Source organism: Elephantulus edwardii, unplaced genomic scaffold (genome assembly GCF_000299155.1).
Source record: "Elephantulus edwardii isolate Elephantulus edwardi_28Jun2011 unplaced genomic scaffold, EleEdw1.0 scaffold00177, whole genome shotgun sequence".
Classification (NCBI taxonomy): domain Eukaryota; kingdom Metazoa; phylum Chordata; class Mammalia; order Macroscelidea; family Macroscelididae; genus Elephantulus; species Elephantulus edwardii.
In genome coordinates this window covers 2,374,765-2,387,461 of record NW_006399927.1, presented here as the reverse complement: position 1 = coordinate 2,387,461, position 12,697 = coordinate 2,374,765, and the positions used below count along the sequence as shown (strand labels likewise).

Sequence of the window (12,697 nt, the reverse complement as noted above, 5' to 3'; positions counted from 1 at the left end):
GTCATCATCATCTTTAGCAGCATTTTCATAATATGTTTTTGTTTTCATAATTAAAAAGGTGAAAATATTCCTTCAGTTCTGTAATTTCCTAGGACCTTATTACTGCCATATATGAGACACAATCATTTAATATTTGAGTGGGTGTTATTTCTGATGTTTTTTCTTTAAAAACTTTCTGGAAACTTTAGAGATTCCTCCCCCCAAAAAAGAAAGTAGTGTCAATCCATGTGAGTCACACCAACAATGTAAGACCCTCTGCATAGCTCATTCTTGGTGCATGAAGCAATCTACGTAGTCAGCCCTTACAAAAAGGAACCTGAGAGGGACAAAAGCTACAACCATCAATATCACTCAAGAAGGAAGAAAACAGATGTGCAAATAAGAGAGTTAAATACAAAAATAGTAAAAGCCAAGTTCTGAAAGAAGCATGGCTGTGGAATAGCTGCCATTCCTACTTAAGGACTTGGAAAAAGCAAAATGTTCTGGACACAGTCACTCAAGACCAGAGAAAATAACAGTATTTGGCTTCAACCCATTTTGGAGAGAGGGCACATACCAGAGAACCTGGGGCAGGACCTGGGCTATAACCCTTGGTGTTGGTGTTGGAGGGTCCTGTAGTTTAATAGCCTTTGAGGGGATAGAGAGACCCAAAGACCAATAATACCACTTGGAAAAAGGCTATGAGAGCAATAACATGGCTGTTAAAATTAGCAGGAGTTTAAACCATGTATCATTTGAAATCCATGCAACTTGTGCTTGCTCTCTCAGGAAGAGCTTGAGATCGGTGCAGATCTTAAACGTGCAGGTATCCCTCTCCTTTTGAAAGGCAGAGCATCACTTATTAAAAGTTTTTATTCATTAGCTTTCATATCAGTTCACCATTTAAACTAGACACTGCAAGATGTATTAGCTAGCTTCTAATTTGGACATTAAAAAAAATCCTTCATGAGTCTTGGGGGCTGGAGTCTCCCTCCACTCTGGAAGTCAGCTGGCTAACTGGTGGGATGGCTGGCATCTCCATGGCCGCTCCTCCTGGTGGCAGTCAGGCAGGGGAAGTTTCTGGGGTCTTTCTCATTGTGTGTTACTGTTTTTTTTCTGCCCTTCAAAGGTGGTTGGGGGGCACTGACCCTTAGAGTAAGTGTAAGGAAGGAGTGGTAGAGCCTGCAGAGGTAACTCTGAACCTGGAGAAAGGACAAAAGTTATATAGGTGTCCAGGACTTTCATTCATACGTTCGCTATGAGTCGCCTACTGCTCGATGGCACTTAACAACAAAAGCAGCATAGAGAGAGAGCAGTTGGCTTACCGGACAGAAAGTCATGCTCCCAAGCCACAGGTGGTTGACTCTACTCCGTGGCCCTCAGGCCTGCCTTTAATTGTTCTTGGTGAAACATTCTTCTAGGTCATATAACCCTGGTATGTCCACTTGCTGTACTCGTGGTTTCTTTGAAGCCAAACACTGTGACACTGATGAGTCAAATGCGAGAATGGTTACCCATGGCGGACAGTGTTTGGTGGAGGAGATCCCTGATTAAAACAAGCTTGGAAGCAGGAGTGGCATCTACTTCCATAATAGCTTGCCTCTGGAAAGCCTATGAACCTGGAGAAAGGACAAAAGTTATACAGGTGTCCAGGACTTTCATTCATAGGGTCGTTATGAATTGTCTACGACTGGACCACACTTAATAACAACAATTTAGACATGGCAACAACAGTTCACATACAACTAGACTAAGGACCACATATTCCTGGCTATTCCATCGGGCAGGCTCTGCATGCTTCTATACAATTGTGATCTTGTTTGAGATGAACATGTCAACATAGGGGCAGATTTTGTTAGTCTCCGTCCCAGAAAACTGCAGGAGCAGAGCTCGGCACTTGTATAAATCAATGACTGGCTTTCCCACTACTTTGTATTGTCCAAGCCGGGCAGCAACTGCTTCAGGTTTATCATCTTCCTGCTGCACTGATGGCTCACCGGTGATGTCATCAATGCCATGCACATGAAGTGGATTGAACTCCAGGCTGTATACTCTCCGACTAGGAGGGTGAATCCAACGTCTGCTGAGAAGATCTTTGAGTCTTTCAAATGGAATATGCAAAGAGATCACTAGATCCAGCTCACAGATTCTGTCCAGGGCTTCTGCCTGTATTAAAGTCCTAGGACAGCCAGTGATATTCTCGCCCATTCTCCAGACATCAGTAGGCGTGTGATCACATGGTCTGGAACCAAAAGACCGTTCTGTATGTACTGCGTTGCCATTTCACCAGCTTCGTATTCACTTGCATGTTTTCTCATAAGGAGTGGCCGCTGGAGAGATGCTGGAAGCCGAAGATCTGGGCCATCATCTGGCACACAGCGCCTTGCCTGAGCCGGGGGCCGAAGATGACGGCCCGCAGGAGCTTGGAAACCCTTCCCTCGGCGAGGAGGGCGCAGCCGCACGGAGGGAACTTTGTTGCCTCCTCCCGGGAGCCGGATCGCCTCGTCCTGAGCGTGGATTCACTCTGCAGCCGGAATGAGACAGCCCTTCCCCAGAGCCCACAGATTTTTTCTTTTTAGCTTTTTTTAAAATTTTTTTTTAGCTTTTTAAAATATAATTTAAAACTATTCTGTACCAGTACAATATATTAATCTTACAAATGTAAAAATTTTTCAGCTGTTAAAGCATTTGCAAAAACCACACATCCTACTTCAGCTTTATTGCACAGATATCTATTAAGAAAATATTACTTTTTCATTTAGAAAACAAAAATGCTTTCGTTATAGAGAAGAGACAATCTGATTTTAAAGACAATATTCCATGGGAACGTCTACTCAGAAAATAACAGGCTTTCACCGGATACCGAGATGGAGAGGTGCTTTGGCAAACCTGGCACAAAGCATTGTTAAAGGCCATGGTACTGAAACTAAACTAGATGGGAATTCCTCTTTAGAAATCTAGAGGCCACGCGAGGCGGTTTCTTAGACTTGAAAGGGTTGAGGCATTTTTCAGCTGAGCATTCTGAATTTCTCTTAGGTACAACCAGCCATGTGCATTCTTCCTTTCATCTGGCACTCTCTCTCACAATTGTTTAGAACTAGTAGTGATCTCTTCCATTTATTTATGCTGATATAAAACATAGTCCTTTATAAAAATCCATTTATAAATTTGCGTCATAAAAATTAGTGTCCGAGGCCAGTCAGATGGCCTTCGTGTAAACTTCCTGTGAGCTGCTGTTCCAGAGTTGAGATGGCAGATGTATTTTTCTCCCTAGTGTCATCAGGAATGAAATTCAAGCCCTGAGCCGGAATCCGAAGGCAGGGTAAGAAAAGTCCTTGGTAGGACGGACTCTGGGCCCATCTTACCAGTATGGGTTTTAAAAACAGACGGCAAACACTTGGGCAATTACTTTATCTCAGACAATGAAAAAAAAACAGATGAAACAGGGAAAAAATGTGCACATATATTAATGGGGGGATGGGGAGGGAATATAGCACAGAAATGGCAACAATCTTTAACAGAACAAATATTGACCAGAATTTACAGCTACAGATGACAAGTGGCTTCACTTACTAAAAGCATGTTGGATTCAATCTCAAGCTTTATAGCAAGTCGATTATAGGCCTTTATGAACCTGGAAATTCTCTTTTGGAACTTATGTCCTGCATAAGTAGAGTAAAATGTGACATACCACATTTGTGTAGAGAAAATAGTAAAATAGTGGCTTTGCCTTAGGTAGACACAATTACAAAAAGGTTTGCATTATTTAGGGTCTTCACCGTAAGAATCAGCACTTGCTTTTTTAGAGCAGTGATTTTCAGAACTGCTCAGAGCACCTACCTACTCTAGCTGAGTGATATATATATGCAGTCTACGAGACTTCAAACATCACAGTTTACAGAGCAAATTGAATTTCTATTTAACCCTTCATATTAATTTTGTTTTATGACATTAATTACACATCTACATTATAATTGCATTCTTCCTGCTTCCTTCCTCTGATAGTTGTTCCTGTCAGTCCTGTGGTACCTTCTGAGCTTTACCCCTGCCCAGCCAAGCTGTTCTTTGATCTTGTGTGGCTAATTATTCTAAGGAGCGAGCACCTCCCTGTTGTTATTGTTCATTGACTTTCCCGTCTCCATGTTTAATTCAGTTATTCTCTAAGCTTGCAGCCCCCCAGTAAAGAAATCTTTCAGCTGTTCAGAAAGTCAGGATTACTTTCAGGACATCTGCTTTGATTATGTGAAGGATGGCCCTGTGGTGGTCACAGCCCATTAATTGGCTGATCTCCAGAAACGTCAGCATCACAAGCTGCTCACCACTGAACTCAGGAGCAGATTAGCTGGAAAACACGATGAGCACCAGCTAGCACTGAGCGAATGCCCACACTTGATTGTGTTTGCTTGCTGATCTGTGGTAAGCAATTTCACTGGAGTTTCACCACATGTGATGTGATGTGATGAGGAACAGGTAAAATTGTACCCTGCAGTGCGGGGCAAGGTGCAGCTGGACCAGAGTGCACATTGCTTATTGGATAATCCAGCCCTGACTACTACCTACATTCCCTAACACTTCATGATTGAAAAATCGACGCATCTTTTAAAAAGTCATCAAGATAAACAGAAATCCTAAACACACGTACACAGTCAGAGACCTCTTCCTTCAGGACAACTTCCTTGATTCTAACTTGATCTTTAGTCAAGTCAAGTCCGCACCCTGGACAATCCTGGTCAGTTCACTTCACATTGCATTAAAGTTGCCTTAAAATTTGGCCATCATCCTATTCAGGTGATTGTAAGCTTCTAGGGACAGCGTCTGAGCCTGTGGCTGTAGTAGTCCCACTGTGCAGCATATTATTAGAATTAATGATTAAGATTGTTAAAATGTTACAAATTTCAATTTGCTGCTTTTGTATTTTTCAATTTTTTATATGAATTTTTAAAAAAACTTCATCTATAGTTTTGTCTGTGTTTCCTTGGATTTTATATGTGGTTTCCTCAAACTTGTTTTCAATCTAATAGAGACAATTATAATTTTTTAAAAATTTCTTAGCCAGGAGTTCCAAATGCATTTTTTCCTCAGAAAGAATTTCTGATTCTGTATTTTGATAAATTTTTTTGTTCCATCTTGTCCTAATTATTTTTTAAAACTAATTAAAATATATCTAATTCAGGTTTGGAAGCAGGAATGTCATCCACTTCCAAAACCACATGCCTTTGGAAAGTCTATGAACATAGAGAATCAATGTCATAGAACAGGGTTCAGGTCTTTTTTTCATAGAGTCACTATGGCTCAGCTGCAGTTAATAAGAACAGATGAAAGGGAGACTGGGGGAAACAGTTCTACCTTGAAAGGTGAGCCCTCTTGCTTTGGTTGAGGGTGTGGAAGGTTTGGATATTTTTTATTTAAACCTCTTTTTAGAGTTAACACCACCTTCTGGAGGCCTAGTGTAATTATAAGTTAGAGGAACACTTTTTTCAGTGGTGCAGCACTGCAGTGTCTGTCAATTTCCTGTACTGAGGTACCCTGGAGTGGCTATGATACTGAACTCTGTTCCATTGGGGTGTCCTAATGTGCCTTAATGACATCCAGCTCCAAAATAGCTTGCCTCTGGAAACCTTATGAACTTGGAGAAACAGTGAAAGTTAGACAAGTGTTCAGGTTCAAATGTTTCAAGTTATTTAATTGTTTCATTCATAGGATAGCTATGAGTCGTCTATGATATGATTCGACAGCACTTAAAAACAACAACATAGAGAGAGCTCTGTTGGCCTAGTAGATAGAAAGTTATGCTACCAAATCAAAGGTGGGTGATTTTAATCTGCGGCCCTCAGGCCTGGTTTTAATTGTTTTTGGTCAAACATTCTTCTAAATGGCATAGCACTGGTGTGTCCATTTGCTCTACAGAGGTAACTTGTGGTTGCTGTAATGCTAAACACTGTGACGCTGATGTGTCAAATGTGACAATGGTTACCCATGGTGGACAGTGTTTGGTGGAGCTCCCCGATTAAAACAAGCTTGGAAGCAGGAGTAGTATCCACTTCCGAAATACCTTGGCTCTGGAAACCCTATGAACCTGGAGAAACGATGAAAGTTATATAAGTGTTCAGGTCTTTTGTTCATAGGGTCACTATGAGTTGTCTATGACTCGACGGCACTTAACAACAACAACAATTAAGATAACTAATAAACTTCTGTTAAATGAGCTTTTGTTAAGGGAGCTCTGGTAGCCTAGTGGCAAAAAACTGCACGGCAATCCCAAAGGCAGGCAGTTTGAATCCACCAGATGCTCTGCTGAAGAAAGAGGGATAATCTCCTCCTGTAACAGGCAGATCCGATTTGGTGGTACACACACACACACAGAAATAATACAACAAAATTGAAAAACTATTAAAAAATTAGTAACTCCACTCCTGTTGAGTCATTTCTGATGCAGACCACTTTTCTGAGGCTGTAGGTTTTCATGGAAAGAAACTGCCTCCCCATCTTTCTCCCACAGAGCCACTGGTAGGTTCAAATGCTGACCTTTTGAATGTACTATGCACTATGCCACCACCAGAACTCCTTACCTGAATATAGAATATGTGAAAGTCATGGATATAAGGTGACCATTTGAGATCGATTAAGGAGGAAGGTGAGCTAGATTGTGGAAACTTTAATATTCAGAGCTGGTGAGCTTGAGAGTGATTTCAGAGACAGCAATATACACCAAGGACAGTGGTAAGAGGTCTGTGTATTCGTGAGGTTTATGTTCCTCAATCCAACTGCTCCAGCATTTTGCTGAATTGTTTACTACACATTGAATACTTCTGAGTGGTTTACAGACTCCTTGAGTGGTGAACAGGTTAGTGTGCTTGGCTGCTGACCAAAAGGTTGGAAGCTTGAATCCACCATGAATACCTGGGAATAAAGGCCTGACAATCTTTCCAAAAAGATCAGTCACTGTGAACCGAGCAGAGCACAGCTGTACCCTGACCCATAGGGCCAGCCCAAGACAGAGGTGATTAGAAAGAAACAGGTTTGGTTTGAGTTTTAGTGACATGAAACCCTTTGGAGGGTCATCTAAGGGTCAGTTCTGATTTGATGGGAATCAGTGAGGGAGGAAGAGAGAAGGGATGGGGAGAAAGAGGGAGGGTGAGAATCAGAGTTGTCTTGTCTCTTTTCCCTCACCACATTTATTTATTAATGTTTATTTCTCTCTCCCAAAATCCACATCTGTTTGTGATGCCAGTGGCTAGAACATCTACAGAGCTACATGTTGCCAACAGGAGGTGGCCACTTTAACTATGTGCTGAGGAAGCATGATGACCCCAGAGATAAGCTAGTAAAAAGAAAGGAGAGAAAGAGGAAAAGACAGAAAAGAAACAGACACAAAACATCTGACCAAGACTCTCCCCATATCCATGTCCTTACTAGCGGAGATATCTTTCTTTCCCTGTCATCATGCAGGGGTCAATTTTGGATAAGAATTTATCTCCTTAAACCTTTCCCTCCTAGACTTCAGCTCAGTAGAGATTTGTAAGACAGATAAAGCCTGTTAGTCAGGGTATAAAATTTATTTCAGATCCTAAAACCCACATCCTTTGGATTTGAGTGAATTTTTTTCTTGTTCATTTGATATCCATATGCTATAGAATCTGCACAATCCCACAAGTGCTTTATGGACAAGAAATTGCTTTTAGATAGTAAAGAGGACTCATAAGATAATTTAAAAATGAAAAATGTGGGGGAGCTCTGGTGGCCTAGTGGCAAGAAGCTGCACTGCAATCCCAGAGGAACACGGTTCAAATCCACCAGATGCTCTTCCGGAGGAGGCGCAATATCCTCCTATCAGATCTGATTTGACGGTACACGCACACAAAATAATAATTTAAAAAAATAATAAAAAAGAAAGAAAAAATGAAAAATGCAAAAAAAAAATGCACAAACATGACCACAGGTTTTGAAGCACACATAGGCCAGTGGGAGAAGTGATACTACTGTACATACCTCCACAAGGCAGAGACAGACGGCTGTGCAAAGTTAGTGCCCGAGGAGTTTCTCTGGGAGGGGGCTAGGACAATGTCAGTAGGCAATAGGGTGTGGATTAGAAATTGCAGCAATTGTTTTGGGTGATTTCTTATACTTGAAAAACAAAGTCCTCAAATCTTTTGCTAAGAGCAGTTGAAAGTTTAGGCTGACTTTAGAATCTTGGTCTCATCTCTACCTGCAGATTCCACCTGATTAGAAATAATTATTGACCAGATATTCTATTTACTGGGCTCCATGGAGTTAAGATTTGCTGAGTTTTACCTCCAGGTAAGCAACATGATTCCTTATATTTTTGAGGAATGGCTTTCACACATTCTCAATGACTTTCGTGGCACTATGGATGGAAGCAAATAATGGGGGTTCACAATGTTTTTCTACTGAGGAAATAATTTATGTTATCTAGAGCTGAAGGTCTCAAAAATAACAAGTAGCATTTGGAAAATACACAACATAGAGTACTTGAAATATTTTATTTCCACTCAGGCTTGACATTTTTTTTTCTAAAGTTGCAAGTTACTGCTTTTATTACTGTTACTTAGTGCCAGAATTCGCAAAAAGAAGAGAAACGAAATTTCAGTTACATTACCTAAAATAAACATGCAATATTTTCTTCATTAAGTTCATGGTAACCCCTAATTTCTACCCTGGCTAAGAATCTGTTGTAGGAGTAAATTCTGGATGTAAATAGCACACCTTAAAGATATTTTCCTAGAGAAGTAAGACCTCACTCTGGAATTCCCATTGCAGTGCAGACAGATATTCTGCAGTTTCTTTGCTGCTTATGTGGTTCTTGCAGATTCTCATTTGGGGTTTGTATGTTCAGGCCCCATTGATGTTGATGATGGCATGTGGAGTTTGTCAATGCAAATTCCTGTTCTCCTGATAGTGAAGAGCTTCTGAGTTGAACAGGCTTAAAATGTTAAGGTGAATGTTTCCTATGACTATCTTCCACCTCAGAGGGCTGCAGGGTGTGGTGTAGCGGGACAGCTAGGAGTTGGGGCAACATGTCCACTGTGCTGATAGGGGGTCTCTTGGGGGCGGATCTCCTTGGCCAGCTTCCCCTTCTTCTTCAGTGTGCAGGCCTCTTGGTATGGCGGAGAGATGGGAGTTTGTGTGGGTGGAGTATATTTGTATTTTGAGCCATCCTCTAGATCCAGAGAATAACTGCAGTCGAATCACAGGCGCTCAGGTCCAATGACGTGGGCAGGACCATCTGGCTGGTTAAAATCTGGGGCATAAATGTGGCCCGGTAGGGGTTTGGTCAGGTCTGCTGTGAAGCCCTCAGGAGGGTCAGAACTCTGATAGAGAGAGAAGGCTTCAATACTGGAGTTATGGCTACAGAGCAGCCCTCAAAGTGCTGGATGATCTCCCTGGCAGTAGACAGCTGGGTGATGTCCCCCTGGATCTGTAATACACCTGGCAGCAGAGCCATAGCCTGCAAGTGCGCAGCCACGCCATGTCCACCCCCAGTCTTCTGGCTGAGCACCTGGCTCCAGCTGCCTGGGGCTGCACACAGATCAATGGTCTGCACCACACCCTGGAATAGCTGGAATTCTTCATCGAATGGCAGCAGCTTGAAAGCATTGCAGGTGCGCCAGCCATTCTCCTTGGCCAGGCTGTAGTAGACATTATGCTTGTCCTTTGATGTCCATCTCATCTCACTCTGCTCAGGGACCTTGAGATAAGGCAGAAACGTGCTCTCACTTTCTCTGCTTTTCTTGTAAGCCCATGCTTGTCATTTTTATACCATAACATCTTTGTTGTTGTTACATACTGTCGAGTCAGAACCAATTCATAGCAGCCTCTCTGGTGGGTTTTCAAAGGCAGTAAATGAGAAAAAAAAAGATTGACCTTCTTTCTCCTGTGGAGCAACTGGTGGATTTGAACCACAAGCCTCTGTGATGGCAGCACAGCTCCTTACTACTGGGTCACCAGAGTCCCTATAGCATCTTTAGCATAGGTCAAATAGGGGCTTTGTTAAGGTGAGATGAAGCTCATGATGTCCCTTTTCTTTTAAGATCCTGAGCCAAGTATCCTCAGAAAGCTGAACAAAGAAATTCCATATGACTCAGCTATTTCACAGCTTGGAATATACCTTAAGAGAATGAGAACTGAGGCACAAATGGAGACTTGTGCACCAACGTTCATAGCAGCATTATTCACCATCTCAAGAACATGGAAACAGGTCAAATGTCCAACCACAAATGAATAGATTGAGAATGTCTGGTACATTCACATGACGGATACTATGCAGCCTGCAGGAGCAATGATTTTGTAAATGACTACCTAACTTCAGAGGGATTGGAGAGCATTATGCTAAGTGAACTAACTCAGTCTCATAAAGACAAATACTGTGTAAGACCATTACTGTAAAATGCGTATGAGGATCCAAGGTGGGGAAGGGGGAGCAGAGGGCTGAGGATGGGCAGGGGTGGTGGTCACACAATTTAAAGGGTGGAGAGAGGGGTGGGTAATGGAAATGGGAAAGCTCTGGTGTAAAAAGCAATTATATGAACTTTATATTAAGCCAGTATAAAATAAAAATTCTATTTTAAAAAAAAGGATACTGAGTCAATTATGTTGTTGGCCTTTGGTGTTCTCTCAGCACTATTTATGTTCCTAATCTGTGCTCAGTACAGAAATGATGGGTTTACACCAGCACAGACATTCCATTTTGAAATTGTGAGCTTCACTTCTTAAAATGCCTGGGAATCAGGGTCCAAGATGGCAGCAGAGGCAGAGACAATGTGGTGAGCTGCGGGAGCAGCGGACCACTTGGAACAGGGCCACTATGGCCTTCTACAGACTTCTGTTTATTGATAATAGAACAGTTAAACAGTTGATGACTGGTCTCTAGTGAAGATTGAGGCTCAACAACAGGAATTCAAGGATTCCCAAGGAAGAATAGGTGAGTGCCGCAGCTCCCAACCCCCTCCCACAGAGCCCGCACTGCGCCTCACCGCAGCCGCAGCTCCATGAAGCTCCCCAGCCTGAACCTATGGAATCCCTTGCCCAGGATGGAGAGTGGGCACTGGGCCTCCCCAGTACTGGTGCAGCAGAGCTGCCACATTCCAGCAAAGTGGACATGTTCTGGGGAGAATTCTTGGAGCCAAGATGGCGGTGGCAGGGGAAGCACACTAGATGAAGCGCGACCGCCAGCCACCCGTGTGGGAGATGACACGTGGGAGATAGCTTGCGCCTGCCCGCCACCTGCATAGAAGATGGCACTCGCCCGGCAGCCGCCTGCGTGGGTGGATGGCGCGCGCCCACCTGCTGCCTGTGCGCGAGATGGCGCAAGCCTGCTGGCCGCCCGCACTGGGGGATGGTGTGCACATGCCAGCTGCCTGTGCACAAGATGACATGTGCCTGCCGGCCGCCCGCACTAACAGATGGCACGCACCCACCCTCACCGGTTGCCCGCTCACGAGACGACGCACACCCACCGGCCACCAACGCTGGGGAATGGCGCCCGCAGGCAGCCCACGCACGAGATGGCACACACCAGCCGGCTGCCTGCGTGGGAGATGACACGTGGGAGATGGTGAGCGCCCGCCAGTCGCCCGTGCTGGGGGATGGTGTGCACCCGCCGGCCGCCTGCATGGAAGATATGACATGCGCCCCGCCGCCTGTGGGCGGGATGTGTGCCCCTCCACCTGCAGGTTTGGGTTTCCTTGGAAAACCAAAGAAGATGATCACCTATACAATGGATTGTTGAAAGTCACTGTGAGCTGTCTACTTGATAACACTTAACAGTGGCAGCATGTCCAAGAGGACTGACATCCTAAACGCACCACATATTTTGATCTGTTGAATGCTTCTGCCAAAATATGTTTAGACCTGGGGGGAGCCTGTTCACAATTTTCAGGTTCCCTCTGCCATTTATAAAGGGGAAGGGCAGTGACACGGTGGTGCTGGAATTGGAGACGCTGTCCCTGGCCACATAGTCCTCAGTCAGGTGAGGGGACCAGATTGGGGTGGGGGCAATTAGAGGGGAGTATACCAGCCAGCCCACGGGGGGTGTTGTCCTGCTTGGGACAGGCTGTCTTCGGCCCTTGGCTTGGGGTGAGCCGTCATGGCCCTCAGGGTGAGCTCCTCAGTCCCCAGATTGTGTCATCTGACCTCTGGGTAGGAAAAAAAATGCCTAGGGTATCCAGAGAATTTTATCCAGGCTACTTTCTGCCACCCTCTCCCCCAGCAAACCTGAAAGCAACACCTCCAAAACCCCTCTATTTGTAACTCACAAGTTTGTTCTCTCTAGGTTTGCTCCCTTTCCTATAGGTAACCTTACAACTGAGTTTTACTTCAGACCTGACCCCGAACCCAGTGCCAGTGACAAAAATGAAATACAACTGCCAGCTAAAGAAGCAAAGGAGGATGGAGCCTCTGGGTTCAACCAGCCATCCCCACTGGGCCCACCTGGGAAAACACTTTGCAGTCCAGAGGGGAGCAAATGACGGGAAGGCAAGCAGCCCAAGTTCACCAGTAAGGTGATAAAGTGTCCTCTCTTTCCCCCTTCACATCAACACCCTTGTTCAGCATGAAGAAGCCAGAAAGTCAGCATCCAGTTCCCAAATCAATAAGACAGTTGATTTAATTACCATTGGAAAATGCTTGTCATTTTCCTGTAGCATCTGGTCCCCACTGGATCATTTTAATTTCCTTCACCTGCTCCCCCCACCAACCAATT

At 44.0% G+C, this 12,697-nt stretch overlaps 1 pseudogene; it reads right to left on the bottom strand.

Moving 5' to 3' along the window:
• Positions 1-1,779: 1,779 nt before the first annotated feature.
• On the bottom strand, positions 1,780-11,610 carry LOC102857727 (annotated as a pseudogene).
• Positions 11,611-12,697: the final 1,087 nt, after the last annotated feature.